This window comes from Suricata suricatta, chromosome 15 (assembly GCF_006229205.1).
Source record: "Suricata suricatta isolate VVHF042 chromosome 15, meerkat_22Aug2017_6uvM2_HiC, whole genome shotgun sequence".
NCBI classification, from domain to species: Eukaryota; Metazoa; Chordata; class Mammalia; order Carnivora; family Herpestidae; genus Suricata; species Suricata suricatta.
Genome location: NC_043714.1, coordinates 19030957 through 19044814, shown reverse-complemented (window position 1 = coordinate 19044814; position 13858 = coordinate 19030957). Strand labels below are relative to the sequence as shown.

The following is a 13858-nucleotide window of genomic DNA, read 5'->3' as shown; positions in this document are numbered from 1 at the left end:
TGCAGGGCTGGTTCAGTATCTGCAAAACAATCGATGTGATTCATCACATCAATAAAAGAAAGGACAAGAACCACATGATCCTCTCCATGGACGGAAAGAAAGCATCTGACAAACTACAGCATCCTTTCTTGATAAAAACCCTCAAGAAAGTAAGAATAGAAGGATCGTAATTCAAGATCATAAAAACCATATATGAAAGAGGCGCCTGGGTGGCTCAGTCAGTTAAGCATCCAGCTTCAGCTCAGGTCATGATCTCACGGTTCGTGGGTTCAAGCCCTGCGTCGGGCTCTGTGCTGACAGCTAGTTCAGAGCCTGGAGCCTGTCTTCAGATTCTGTGTCTCCCTCTCTCTCTCTGACCCTCCCCTGCTCATGCTGTCTCTCTGTCTCTCAAAAATAAATAAAAATGCAAAGAAAAAACTTTTAAACCATATATGAAAGACCCAATGCTAATATCCTCAATAGGGAAAAACTGAGAGCTTGCCCCCTAAGGCCAGGAACAAGACAGGGATGTCCACTCTCACCATGTTATTCAACATAGCTTTGGAAGTCTTAGCCTCAGCAATCAGACAACACAACGAAATAAAAAGCATCCCCATCGGCCAGGAGGAGGTCACACTTTCACTCTTAGCAGATGACATGATACTCTATGTGGAAAACCCAAAAGATTCCTCCAAAAAACTGCTAGAGCTGATCCATGAATTCGGCAAAGTTGCAGGATATAAAATCAATGCACAGAAATTGGTTGTATTCCTATACACCAATAATGAAGCAACAGAAAGTGAAATCAAGGAATCGATTCCATTTGCAATTGCACCTAAACCCATACCATACCTAGGTTAGATTTATATCTAACCAAAGAGGTGAAAAGTCTATACACTGAAAACTATATAGAAAGCTTATGAAAGAAATTACAAATGACACCAAAAAAAAAAAAAAAAAAAAAAAAAAGGAAAAATAGCCCGTGCTCCTGGGTAGGAAAAACATATATTGTTAAAATGTCAATACTTCCCAAAACAATCTATATATTCAATGCATTCCCTATCAAAAAAAACACCAGCATTCTTCACAGAGCTACAACAAACAATACTAAAATTTGTATGGAACCAGAAAAGACCCCAAATAGCCAAAGCAATCTTGAAAAAGAAAACCAATGCTGGAGGCATCACAATCCTGAACTTCAAGATGTATTACAAAGCTATAATCATCCCAAGATAGTAATGGTACTGACACAAAAACAGACACTCAGATCAATGAAACAGAATAGAGAACCCAGAAATAAACGCATAAATGTATGGCCAACTAATCTCTGACAAAGCAGAAAAGAATATCCAGTGGAATAAAGACAGTCTCTTCAGCATATGGTGCTGGGAGAAGTGGACAGCGACATGCAGAAAAATGAACCTGGACCACTTTCTTACACCATACACAGTAAGAAATTCAAAATGGTTGAAAGACCTAAATGTAAAAAGGAAACCATCAAAATCCTTGAGGAGAAAGCAGACAAAAACCTCTTTGACCTTGGCCGCAGCAACTTCTTATTCAACATGTCTCCCGAGGCAAGGGAAACAAAAGCAAAAATCAACTGTCAGGACCTCATCAAAATAAAAATCTTCTGCACAGTGAAGGAAACAATCAGCAAAACTAAAAGGCAACCGAGAGAATGGGAGAAGATATTTTCTAACGACATATTGAATAAAGGGTTAGTATCCAAGATCTATAAAGAACTTCTCAAACTCAACACCCAAAAACCAAATAATCCAGTGAAGAAATGGGCAAAAGACATGATAGACATTTCTCTAAGAAGACATCCAGATGGCCAACCAACACATAAAAAAATGCTCAACATCACTCATTATCAGGGAGATGGAAGTCAAAACCACAATGAAATACCAACTCATATCTGTCAGAATGGCTAAAACAGACAATTCAGGCACAACAGATATTGGTGAGGATGCAAAGAAAGAGGATCTCTTATGCACTGCTGGTGGGAATGCCAGCTGGTGCAGCCGCTCTGGAAATCAGTATGGAATTTCTTCAAAAACTTAAAAATGGAACTACCCTACAACCCAGCAATTGAACCTCAATGTTTATAGCAGCACTATCAGCAATAGCCAAAGTATGGAATGAATGGATAAAGATGATGTGGTACACACACACACACACACACACACACACACAATGGAGTATTACTCGGCAGTCAAAAAGAATGAAATCTTGCCATTTGCAACTATGTGCATGGAACTAGAGGGTATTACGCTATGTGAAATTAGTCAGAAAAATACAAATATTATATGACTTCACTCATATGAGGACTTTAAGATAGAGAACAGATGAACATAAAAGAAAGGAAGCAAAAATAATATGAAAACAGGGAGGGGGACAAAACACAAGAAACTCTTAAGTATGGAGAATAAGCAGAGGGTTACTGGGCTGGATGGTTTTTTTTTTTTTGACATTTAAAATAGAAACATCACTTTTATTGACAATTTAGGGCCACAGTGGACAACTTCCAGAACAGAAATAAGACAGTCCCAAGACAACGGAGTGTAAAATTGTAGTAGACAGGTTAATACTCTTCACCCTCATCCTCTCCCTCAGCACTATCTGCTCCAACCTCCTCATAATCCTTCTCAAGGGCAGCCATGTCCTCATGGGCCTCAGAAAACTCTCCTTCCTCCATGCCCTCACCTACATACCAGTATGTAGGCATACTTGGCATACATCAGGTCAACCTTGTGATCCAGGCGAGCCCAGGCCTCAGCGATGGCTGTGGTGTTGCTCAGCATGCACTCAGCTCGCTGTACCTTGGCCAGGTCTCCACCAGGCACCACAGTGGGGGGCTGGTAATTAATGCCAACTTTGAAGCCAATGGGGCACCAGTCCACAAACTGGATGCTGCGCTTGGTCTTGATGGTGGCAATGGCAGCATTGACATCTTTGGGAACCACATCACCATGGTACAACAGGCAGCAAGCTATGTATTTACCATGGCGAGGGTCATATTTCACCATCTGGTTGGCTGGCTCAAAGCATGCATTGGTGATCTCTGCTACAGTAAGCTGTTTGTGGTAGGCTTTCTCAGCAGAGATGACAGGGGCATATGTGGCCAGAGGGAAGTGGATGTGGGGATAGGGCACCAGGTTGGTCTGGAATTCTGTCAGATTGACATTCAGGGCTCCATCAAATCTGAGGGATGTGGTGATGGAGGACACAATCTGGCTAATAAGGCGGTTAAGGTTTCTATGACAGATGTCATAGATAGCCTCATTGTCTACAATGAAGGCACAATCAGAGTGCTCCAGGGTGGTGTGGGTAGTGAGGATGGAGTTGTAGGGCTCAACTACAGCAGTGGAAACCTGGGGGGCTGGGTAAATGGAGTCCAGCTTGGACTTCTTGCCATAATCGACAGAGAGGCGTTCTATCAGCAGGCAGGTGAACCCGGAACCAGTTCCCCCTCCAAAGCTGTGGAAAACCAAGAAGCCCTGAAGACCTGTGCACTGGTCAGCCAGTTTCCGAATTCGGTCCAAGACAAGGTCAATGATCTCCTTGCCGATGGTGTAGTGCCCTCGGGCATAGTTATTGGCAGCATCTTCCTTGCACAGTATGCTAACTAACTTGGATGTAAATTTAAAAAAAAAAAGCCACATATTAAACTCACCAAGTCATGCACATTAAATATGTATAGCTTTTTGTATGTCAATCATTTATCAATAAAGTGGTTTATAAAGGAAAAAAGGAAACAAAAGAATGCATCACTAAAAGATTTAAGCTAAGGCAAGTTGGTTATGCAATGAACAGGGCCCTGGTTGGGGAAACCTGGGACCCTGAAACATGGGTAGAGATATGCAGATGGTCACTGCTGACTTCAAAGCGCTGTGAACGTTCTGGGCTTGCAGCAGAAGCCCACTCTTCCCTATCAAGAGCTACACATCTATAATCTCAAAGACAATCCCCCAGTCTTTCCCTAAGGGAGCTACAGGTGACTACATGCTACTAGAAGGGGACCAAGCAGACACTGGAGATTATTGATGCAGAATCTGAACTGACAACAGACACCTGAAAACAAACACCATCCTGAACCCCTGTTAGAGGAGGCTCCAAAGAGGCCAACTCATCAGTGGAGTCTAGCTGAAGTTCCACTCAAAGCAAGCCCATTGGTTCCATGGCCCACTCAGAGTCTCCCTAGCACCCAAGTATACAATAGGAATTTATACGGTTGGTAGTTGGAATAATCCTCATCTTGGCCAATGGAGAAAGCCAAGTGGAAACTTCAAAACTGCCCTCCAACTAAGGCAAACCAAAACAATATTGCTTTGGGGTGAGGAGGGATTGTGGAGATGAACACCACTACTAACACCCCTAAGGAGAAGTACCTGGGTAGCTCAGTTGGTTGAGCATCTTTTTTAATATTATTTTTTTAACATTTATTCTTTTTTGAGAGACAGAGCACGAATAGGGGAGCGGTAGAGAGAGAGATGAGAAATTTGAAGCAGACTCCAGGCTCTAAGTTGTCAGCACAGAGCCTGATATAGGGCTCAAATCCATGATGGGAGATCATGACTTGAGCCAAAGTTGGACGCTTAACTGACTGAGGCACCCAGGCACCCCGAGCATCTGGTGCCTGGGTGGCTCAGTCAGTTGAGCGTCCGGCTTCGGCTCAGGTCATGATCTCGCAGTTCATGGGTTCGAGCCCCGCGTCGGGCTCTGTGCTGATGGCTAGCTGAGAGCCTGGAGCCTGCTTCGGATTCTGTGTCTCCCTCTCTCTCTGACCCTCCCCTGCTCTCACTGTCTCTGTCTCTCAAAAATAAATAAAAACCATAAAAAAAATTTTTAATCTCAACTCAGGTCATGATCCCAGGGTCTAGAGATCAAGCCTCACATCGGGCTCTGTGTTGAGTGGAGAGCCTGCATAAGATTCCCTCCATCTCTCCCTCTGCACCACCCCCCCACCCCTACTGACACACTCTCTGCCTCTCTCTCTCAAAATAAAAAAAAATTTTTTTAATTTTAAAAAGATCTAAAGGATGCAGGATGGTGGTCCTGTAATCCAACAGGCTTCTGGTGATGCAGCCTGGAGAGCGACCACAGACTTAACCCCCTTCAAACCCTGTTCACAGTCACTGAGCTGGATGTGGTATTATTGCTATAGCAGATGAATAAGACATTAGGCACGAGGCATGCAGCCAGTGACTTGGCAAGTGCAATTCTCTTTTTTTTTTAGGCTTTGTTTTTCCAATTATATATTTTTCCAGCTTTACAGATGTATAATTGACACACAGAACTGTCAACAGAATTCCAGTAAGTAGGGGTATGTTGAATTGTGGCAACCCTAAATATGTCGCTTGTGGATAAAGCTAGTAGATCCTATGCCTGAGCCAATTAGACATTTTAAAAGTCAAGGGCCACTCCAGGAACTCTGCACTGGCCAGTCCTGCGGCCTGAGATGTGTGGGAGTTTGAGGAAGGCTAAACCTTCTGAGCGGTGGGGCTCTGCAGGAGCATCAGTGCAGCCGGTGAGGAGAGGCAGAGTCCTGTGGAGCCTTGCTGTCGTGCTGGAACCACGCCCTGGACCTCCTGCGCGCCAAGGAAACGGAATATTTAAATTGAGATGTGTTATGTTGCATGAAAACCCGCCATCAGGTTTCAGCTGATTTTTCAACACTAGTGCTTCTTTTGGTGCAAGCAATTGGAACCAATCCCAGCTAACAGAGAGACACACAAACAAAGAGAGGAAGAAGAGAAACAGCAAAGAGCTTTAATAGAAGAATAAAGCAGTTGAGCAACTTAGAAAAAGAAGAAACCAGCACAGCCAGGCCAGCGTCAGCAAGAGTTCTTTGACTTTCTCTCTTTCTCTCTCTTTCTCTCACTTGCTGCCATTACAGTGATTCAGTTGCAATGCCCCAAGTGCTGAATTCTTTGCCCCGATTTCGAAAGTACTCAGAAAAAAACATTGGACTACCTTGGATCAGATCACAAAAGAGCTGTGGTTAAAGAGTAGGGCCACTTGGCACAAACTTGGGAGTGTTACCCAGAATCAGGGAGGCATGAGGAACCAGCCCAGAAATTCTGCTACAGCTTGTACCAAGTGGGAGCTCAAGGGTGAGGAGTGTGGAGCTGCATAATTATTGAAAACGAGGTAACAAAATTGCCATTATGTATAAATTACTAATTGTTTACCTAGAAAAATCCCACAGAATCAATAGAAACCTAGGAGAACTCATAACCTCAGAATGGCAAACACATATGAAATGAGTAGCAATCCTTAATATCACTAATAAGTAAAAAGAATATATTGGATACAAAATTCCCATTCACAATACCAGGTTTTTTTAAATTATCAAGTTCCTAAGGAAAATCTTATAAAAAATGTGTAAGTTCATTTTACTAAGGAACATAAAAGACCATTTAAATAGAAGAACATGAAAATGTTGGGGTTTTTTGTTAATTTTTTTTAATGTTTGTTTATTTTTAAGAGACAGAACATGAGCAGGGGAGGGGCAGAGGGAGGAGGAGACACAGAATGTGAAGCAGGCTCCAGGCTCTGAGCTGTCAGCACAGAGCCCAACGCAGGGCAGGGCTCGAACCCACAAACGGGAGATCATGACCGGAGCCAAAGTCGGCAGCTCAACCGATTGGCCCACCCAGGCGCCCCGAGAATGTTGGTTTTTCACAATTAATTTTTGAGCTTAATTTCAACCCATATTTCACTGGAATTTTTTTTTTAAGTTTATTTATTTTGAGACAGAGAGAGTGAGCAAGGGAGGGGCAGAGAGAGAGGAAGAAAGAATCCCAAGCGGGCTCCACACTGTTAGCATAAAGGCCAACATGGGACACAATCTCACGAACCGGGACCATGACCTGAGCTGAAATCAAGAGTTGGATGCTCAACCAATGGAGCTCCTCATTGGGATTTTTTAATTTGCCAAAATTAACTAAATTTTACCCAAAGAAAAAACAGATGCAGTTTTCAAATTTCTAGAAACCAGCAAACTTTAATATAAATAAATAAATAAATAAATATCTGACATTAAAATTCTGGAAAGAAATAGCCCAGAATAGTAACAGTAGTTTCTCCATAGGGAAAAATAAGGGACAATTTTTTCTTTACTACAGGTTTTCTGTTTTCTCCAAATGTATAAATTACATTTATAAAAGAAAAGGAATGAATAGAGGGCGTTACTGTTAATTGACTTGAGACACCACGTTTGTAAATATGTTCTCTTATTGTCATCATACACATTTTAAAAACAAGCTGGGTCTATAGTACAACAAATTTCTATATCCCATTTTTCTTATTTTAAATAAGCATTTTCTCATGTCGGTAAAAGATGGGCTTAATAGCCTACATAATACCCCACTGACTTAAGTCATTTATAATTTTTCAATAATATAAATAGCATCAAAATAATTTTGTCCTTACAAATTTCTGTATTTCGGATTATCTGCCTTAGGAAAGATTCTCTGAAACCATACACTATAATGTATCACTATAAACTAGTTTAAATTTTTAATCTTTCTTAACATGAGACACATTTTCAAAGAGCCAATGAGATTCAGTTCCTCTCTAATCTTTGTAAATATCCTAGAATGGCACTGAACTACTTTTATCATCAGAAATGCACACACACAAGCCTGGTGCAGGAAAGGCATGATGGTTCCCCCACTGGGGGGCCCCAAACCCTAAGCTAACACTGCAGCGACGCCCACCAGAAGGGGGCGTCTCTCTTGTAACTATCTGCTGCTGCTTAAAAGCACGCTCAGGATCCTGGATCCTAGATCATCCTGCATGTTCACTTTTCTAAATATGGTCCCTTATTTTTGTTCCCAAAGCTGGCCATCTTCCCCCTCCTGATCTTAACTGTCTACTTGCCTTTTCCAAGGACACACCTCAGCACCCACACTCGGGCTAACACACACCCCTGCCAGCGGTTTCTCCAGGAGAGGGAAGCTCTCCTAACAGCCTCCGTTTGATCTAAACAACCCAAGAGGAATTTAAAAACAAAACAGTGAGAAGGAAAATGACACTACCTAAAAAGTAAGTGCTTTCTCTGAATCCATCCTTTTCTAAATGCCCTAGAGGTAACGTATTTCACTTCAACGTGTATACATTTATGAAGTGTACACAGTGTAATAGGTGCCAACAACCTGAAGGCCAGGAGACAGGTAAGACCCAGTCCATCCTTGCTGCACCCACAGCCTAGTGGGCCACACAGGTTAAGCACGTGAGTAACAGGTGGACAAGGCAGAAATGTGGTGTTTCGGTCATTATACTGCACTTGACCCAGGACTATGGAAGCCCTGGAAGCAGCTTAGAGGGGCAGACAATGCCATCTGAGAATGAAGACCACTCGTGCTGAATCAATTTGCTGTCTTAGAATAAAACAAAACTCCAATCAGCAGGTAAGTGACCTTACGGTTTAGACTGTGACCCCCGAATTCATCTACCCCTTTGGAGTTCTCTTGTGTCCAGTGCCCACCAATGCACTGACTCCCTTTAATGCTCTGTTCTACTGCCAGAATCTGTGATGCCAAATGGCAAGTCAGCCTCTGTTTATCCTCCTTTACTAATCCCTTGATTTTCTGGAAGCCCCAAAGACTCAAAATTAGTAGACAATGAGCCAAAACATCCATCCAGGTTGGCCAACTTGTAGTCTGAGGCTCCGTCATAAAGCATACTGGTCTGTGGTCTGGCCTCAGACATCAGAGGCTCCAACATGTGGGTGAAAACTGCCTGTACCCGAGGGATTCATAGGCAGTGTGAGCATCAAATCACACTAATGTTCAGGGGCAGATTGCTAGGCAAAGACGTCCTCAGTCACTGTGTGGGCATTCTGTGTTGGTGACTTGAAGCTGTCTCCTGTTTCTGCTTCTGACAGGTAGGTGTATAAGGATTCTTCTAAGAAAATGGCATATTGTGGGGCAGCAGGATGGCTCAGTCAGTTAAGCATTGGACTCGTGGTTTTGGCTCTGGTCGTGGTTTCACTGTTTGTGGGTTCGAGCTCCAGGTCAGGCTCTGTGCTGACAGCCTAGAGCCTCCTTGGGCTTCTCTCTCTGCCTTCCATTGCTCACACTCTCTCTCAAAATAAATAAATAAGCTCGAAAACTTAAAAAAGAAAACGAAAACGGTATACTGTGGACACAACAGTGAAAAGGGCATTTCTGTCTCGCTGGAAAGATTGGCTTCAAGCATGTAACTATGGAAAAGATAGAGCAGGAGCATTTTCTACTGTGAGGAGGAAAGGGGAAAGGGCAGAGGAAAATGAAAGAGAAGAAAATGCTGAGCGCCAGTGTAATTCATTCCTTTACTGAATCACAAAACACATATTTAACAAGTCAGTGTGAATGTGCTCAGTGTCTACCCAGAAGATGGAGACATAAGCAAGTCAGGTTGAAAGTTACTATACCCCCAAGTGAAGTAAATTTAAAATATTATAAGTAATCAGAGTGTCCACTTTGCACTGAATTTCACGCAAATCCAAAGGAGCAGGACTGAGACTCACGGAGTTGAGGGAGATATATTGCAGGTAAGGAATGAAGTGTTACCAGCCTTTTAACCGGCAGGGAACCGCATTTGCAGAGAAACGGTAGGGCTCTCCTGAGGTACAAACGCCTCACTACGACAAAAGTCGCCTTCCAGGCTGGAGCACCAGCTGGTGAGCAGACTTGGAGAAGGGGAGGAAGCCACCGGCCGCACTTGGGCCCTTTATTCCGGCCCAGTTACAGCCTTTGCCGCTGAACTAGCCCCAGACATTCATGACACAGCACAACTCAGGTAGTAAGAGGACAGAATGGGAGCAACCTCACATTTACGGTACCCCAGTACCACCATTTGAAAAACAAGGAAAATAGGGCTAGATATGCAGCAGTACAAGGATTGGATTTGCTTAGCTGTCGAACTTTATGCCAGGCATTGGCTTATTTCCCCTTAGCTCCAAATTCACCCCATTTGAGTGCTTTATGAAAATGAACCTGGGCCCTTGAGACAGCTGGCACTGAAGCTGTGTCAGAAGAGGCGCTGGACAGACACTATAGGAGGAAGGGATGCTGCGGGCTCCTGGAGGTGGGAGGCCTGGCGGGGCGGGGGGTCGTGCCCAGCAGCCAGTGACACTGGGCGCCTAGCAGCTTCTTCAGCAGTCCCCTCAGGTGGTTTGGGAGCAGAATGCTTCCAGTGAGACATCTCCCTATGAACAACTTCCCCAGGCACACTAGTAGGCGATTTCCAGCAAGTTCCACCAGAGTGGCGCCATAGCAACTCACCTAGCGTTCAGTAGCCACTCTGCCAACATGGTCCACATCTCAGCTCATAGTGTCGGGTGGCTAACAGACATCGTGTTTTATAATATTATGTTTACTATTATAAATCTGCTATTCCTACGTTCTTTAGATTTTTCTTCTTACTCATCATTCCCTGGTCACTCCAATCCCCTGCTACAGATAATCTGCCTTTTTTTTTTTTTAAGTAAGCTCTGTAATATGAGACTTGAACTCACAACCTTGAGATCAAGAGTCACATGCTCTATGGCCTGAGCCAGCCAGGTACCCCATTATATTAGGCTCACCCTGTTCAAATCACTGTAAGGTTTCTCTGTCCCAATTGGTTCAAGACTAATAGAATTTATTTTTTTAGTTTTTAATGTTTATTTACTTATTTTGAGAGAGAGAGAGAGAGAGAGAGAATCCAAAGCAGGCTCCACACTGACAGCACAGAGCCTGATGTAGGGGCATGAACTCATAAACAGTGAGATCACGACCTGAACTGACATGGAGAGTCGGATACTTAACTGAGTGCCCCACGTGCCCCTGGACTGATAGAATTTTAAACAAAGACAACTTCCTATTGTTCCTGTACTGGAGGGGTAGGGGAGGGAAGGATCCTGCTTTTCAAGTAAAAATTTTATACATAGGGTATATTGTATATATTATAAATCACTGAAACTCCATAAAGTAATGAAAACCAGAGAAATGGTTTACAACTGCTAGGGTTCTTTTAATATCCTTTCTCTAAGAAAAATTCACAACTTGAATTCCCAAGACAAAAGACAAAGATCAAATTAAGAGAATATCTCCAGTAGTAGAGGATTTCTAAAAACAGAGGACTAGAGATAGACTGAAAGAAGGGAGGAAGGAACTAACTATATTCAGAGTTATAGGCATTACAAACATTTTTCTCATTAAAAATTAAAAGTTTTTTTTTGAGGCACCTTGGGTGGTTCAGGAGGTTAGGCATCCAACTTCTGATTTCAGCTCAGGTCATGATCTCACAGTTCATAGGTTTGAGCCCCGCATCAGGCTCTGTACTGACAATGCAGAGCCTACTTGGGATTCTCTCTCCCTCGGTCTCTCTGCCCCTCCCTGCTTGCACTCTCTCTCTTCTCAAAATAAATAAATAAAAGTAAATGTTTAAAAAGACTGCATTTTAAAAAAATTTTAAGATTTTTTTTAGTTAAAAGATATTCTAAAAAGAAATAAGAGAATGCAAGCACAAGGAGGGCAAATGACTCACTGTTAATAAGACAAGAAGAAAACTGATGGCATTCATAAATTGTGAAAACATTTACTTATTCTGATGTACTTTATAGAAAGGCTGCAAAATTTTTAAAAAGACATTTGAAAAAACTCAGTAGATTCTAGGAAAATGGTACCTAGATGAGTATTTGTATTTCCTCTTTCTTTCAGTTTATTTCCTCTCTGGAGACCAGAAAAGACCTCACATGACCCTCTGAAGCAGCGGACCCTCAAAAAGTGTGTGTCGAGAGACAATTTTCCATGTGGTCTCTCCTCACATCTTGCGAGTTAAGCAGACTGCCCTCTCTGAACTATGTTTCCAAGTATGTTTGGATGGGACGCAATCTTAAAAGACAGTGACAGAATGCCTCTCCAGAGCGAAGAGCAGGTTTGCTTACTATCCAGAACACAAAGGGCAGGCATGCTCTCTGCACATTTTAGAAGAGGCCAATCCCTTCTACTCTGGTAATGGGGCACACTGTGCGCACCCCATCTGACCCTCTTTGTTTTGCTCTATGGAACTGGGACTTGGAGAACTGGTGCAAAAGTACTGACAGTCTGGTTATTACTATGCTATGAATAATAAAACCACGCTCATTTCTGATCCAGGATTCTGACGTCCTTTGACCAGCAACCGTGAAACTGTGGCAGACTACTCTGGTAACTTGCAAGTAAGGTGAAATTTCAGACCTTCCACAGTTCTTGACAATAGGCTGGGTAACCTATGGTTGGATCCTGTCTTCTTGTTGTTGTTTTTAATAAAGATATTTCTGTTTTTTAATGTTTATTTATGAGGGAGAGAGAGAGTGAGCACACAAGCAAGGGAGGGCAGAAAGAGAGGAAGACATAGAATCCAAAGCAGGCTCCCAGCTCTAAACTGGAGCAGAGAGCCAGATGTGGGGCTCCAACTCACAGTGAGATCATGACCTGAGCCAAATTTGGATGCTTAACCAACCAAGTCACCAAGGCCACCCTTGTTGTTGTTATTTTTAAATCCAGCCTAATAACCTCTGCTTCCTTAATTAGAGTCTTTCAACAATGTACATTTAATTAATGATATGCTTGGGTTCAAATCTACCATCATTTTTCTTCCACCTCAAGAGCTTTCTTTAACATTTCTGGGAATGAAGGTCTATTGGTTGTAAATCATGTCTACTTTTCTACTAGGTATTTATCAAAGGGATACAGGTGTGCTGTTTCAAGGGGGCACATGCACCCCAATGCTTATAGCAGCACTGTTGACAATAGCCAAAGTATGGAAAGAGCCCAAATGTCCATCGATGAATGAACAGATAAAGATCCATGGTGGATATATATACAATGGAGTATTACTCGGCAATCAAAAAGAATAAAATCTTGCCATTTGCAACCACATGCATGAAAGTAGAGGATATTATGCTAAGTAAAATTAGTCAAGAAAGACAAGTATCATATGATTTCACTCATATGAGGACTTTAAGATACAAAACAGATGAACATAAAGAAAGGGAAGCAAAAATAATATAAAAACGGGGGGGCAAAACATCAGAGACTCTTACATATGGAGAACAAATAGAGGGTTACTGGAGGGGTTGTGGGAGTTGGGGATGGGATAAATGGGTGAGGGGCATTAAGGAATCTACTCCTGAAATCATTGTTGCACTATATGCTGACTTGGATAGAAGCTGAAAAAATAAATATAAAAATTTTAAAAATAAAAGATAAAAAAAAAATAATGTCAGCTTTTGTTGGTCTGAAAAAGATTTCACCTACATTTTTTTGAAAGACATTTTTGCTGAGCATAGAATTCAAGCTGATAGTTTTTCCTTTCAGTATTTTTAAGACACCCCAACATTGTTTTTCCAGTTTGCATAGATTCTGATGGAAAGTCTGCTATCATTCTTTGTTCACTTTAAAGGAATGCTGTTTTCCCCCTGGTAAGTATAAATATTTTTTATCCCTAGTTGTTGTTGTTGTTTTTATGTTTATTTATTTTTGAGAGGGAGAGCATGCACAAGTCAGGAAGGGGCAGAGAGAGAAGAGGACAGAGAACCTGAAGCAGGCTCTGTGCTGACAGATCCAAGCTTTGAACTCACAAATTGTGAGATTATGACCTGAGCTGAAGTCACATGTTTAACTGACTGAGCCACTCAGGTGCCCCTTTTTGTCCCTAGTTTTAAGCAAATTAATTATTATGTGCCTTACTGTGGCTTTCCAGGACTCCAATTACACATGCATTAGACCACTTCGCATTCTCCCACAGCTCTCTGATACTCTGTTCAAATTTTTTCAGTCCTTTTTCAGAATGTTCTTAATTGAATTATACTATAGTATCTAACTGCCTATTAATCCCACTCAGTAGGTTTTCACTTCAG

The 13858-nt window shown here is 42.2% G+C and overlaps 1 pseudogene; it reads right to left on the bottom strand.

Annotated features, from left to right (window-relative positions):
* Positions 1-2545: 2545 nt before the first annotated feature.
* LOC115278790 lies at positions 2546-10401 on the bottom strand (annotated as a pseudogene).
* Positions 10402-13858: the final 3457 nt, after the last annotated feature.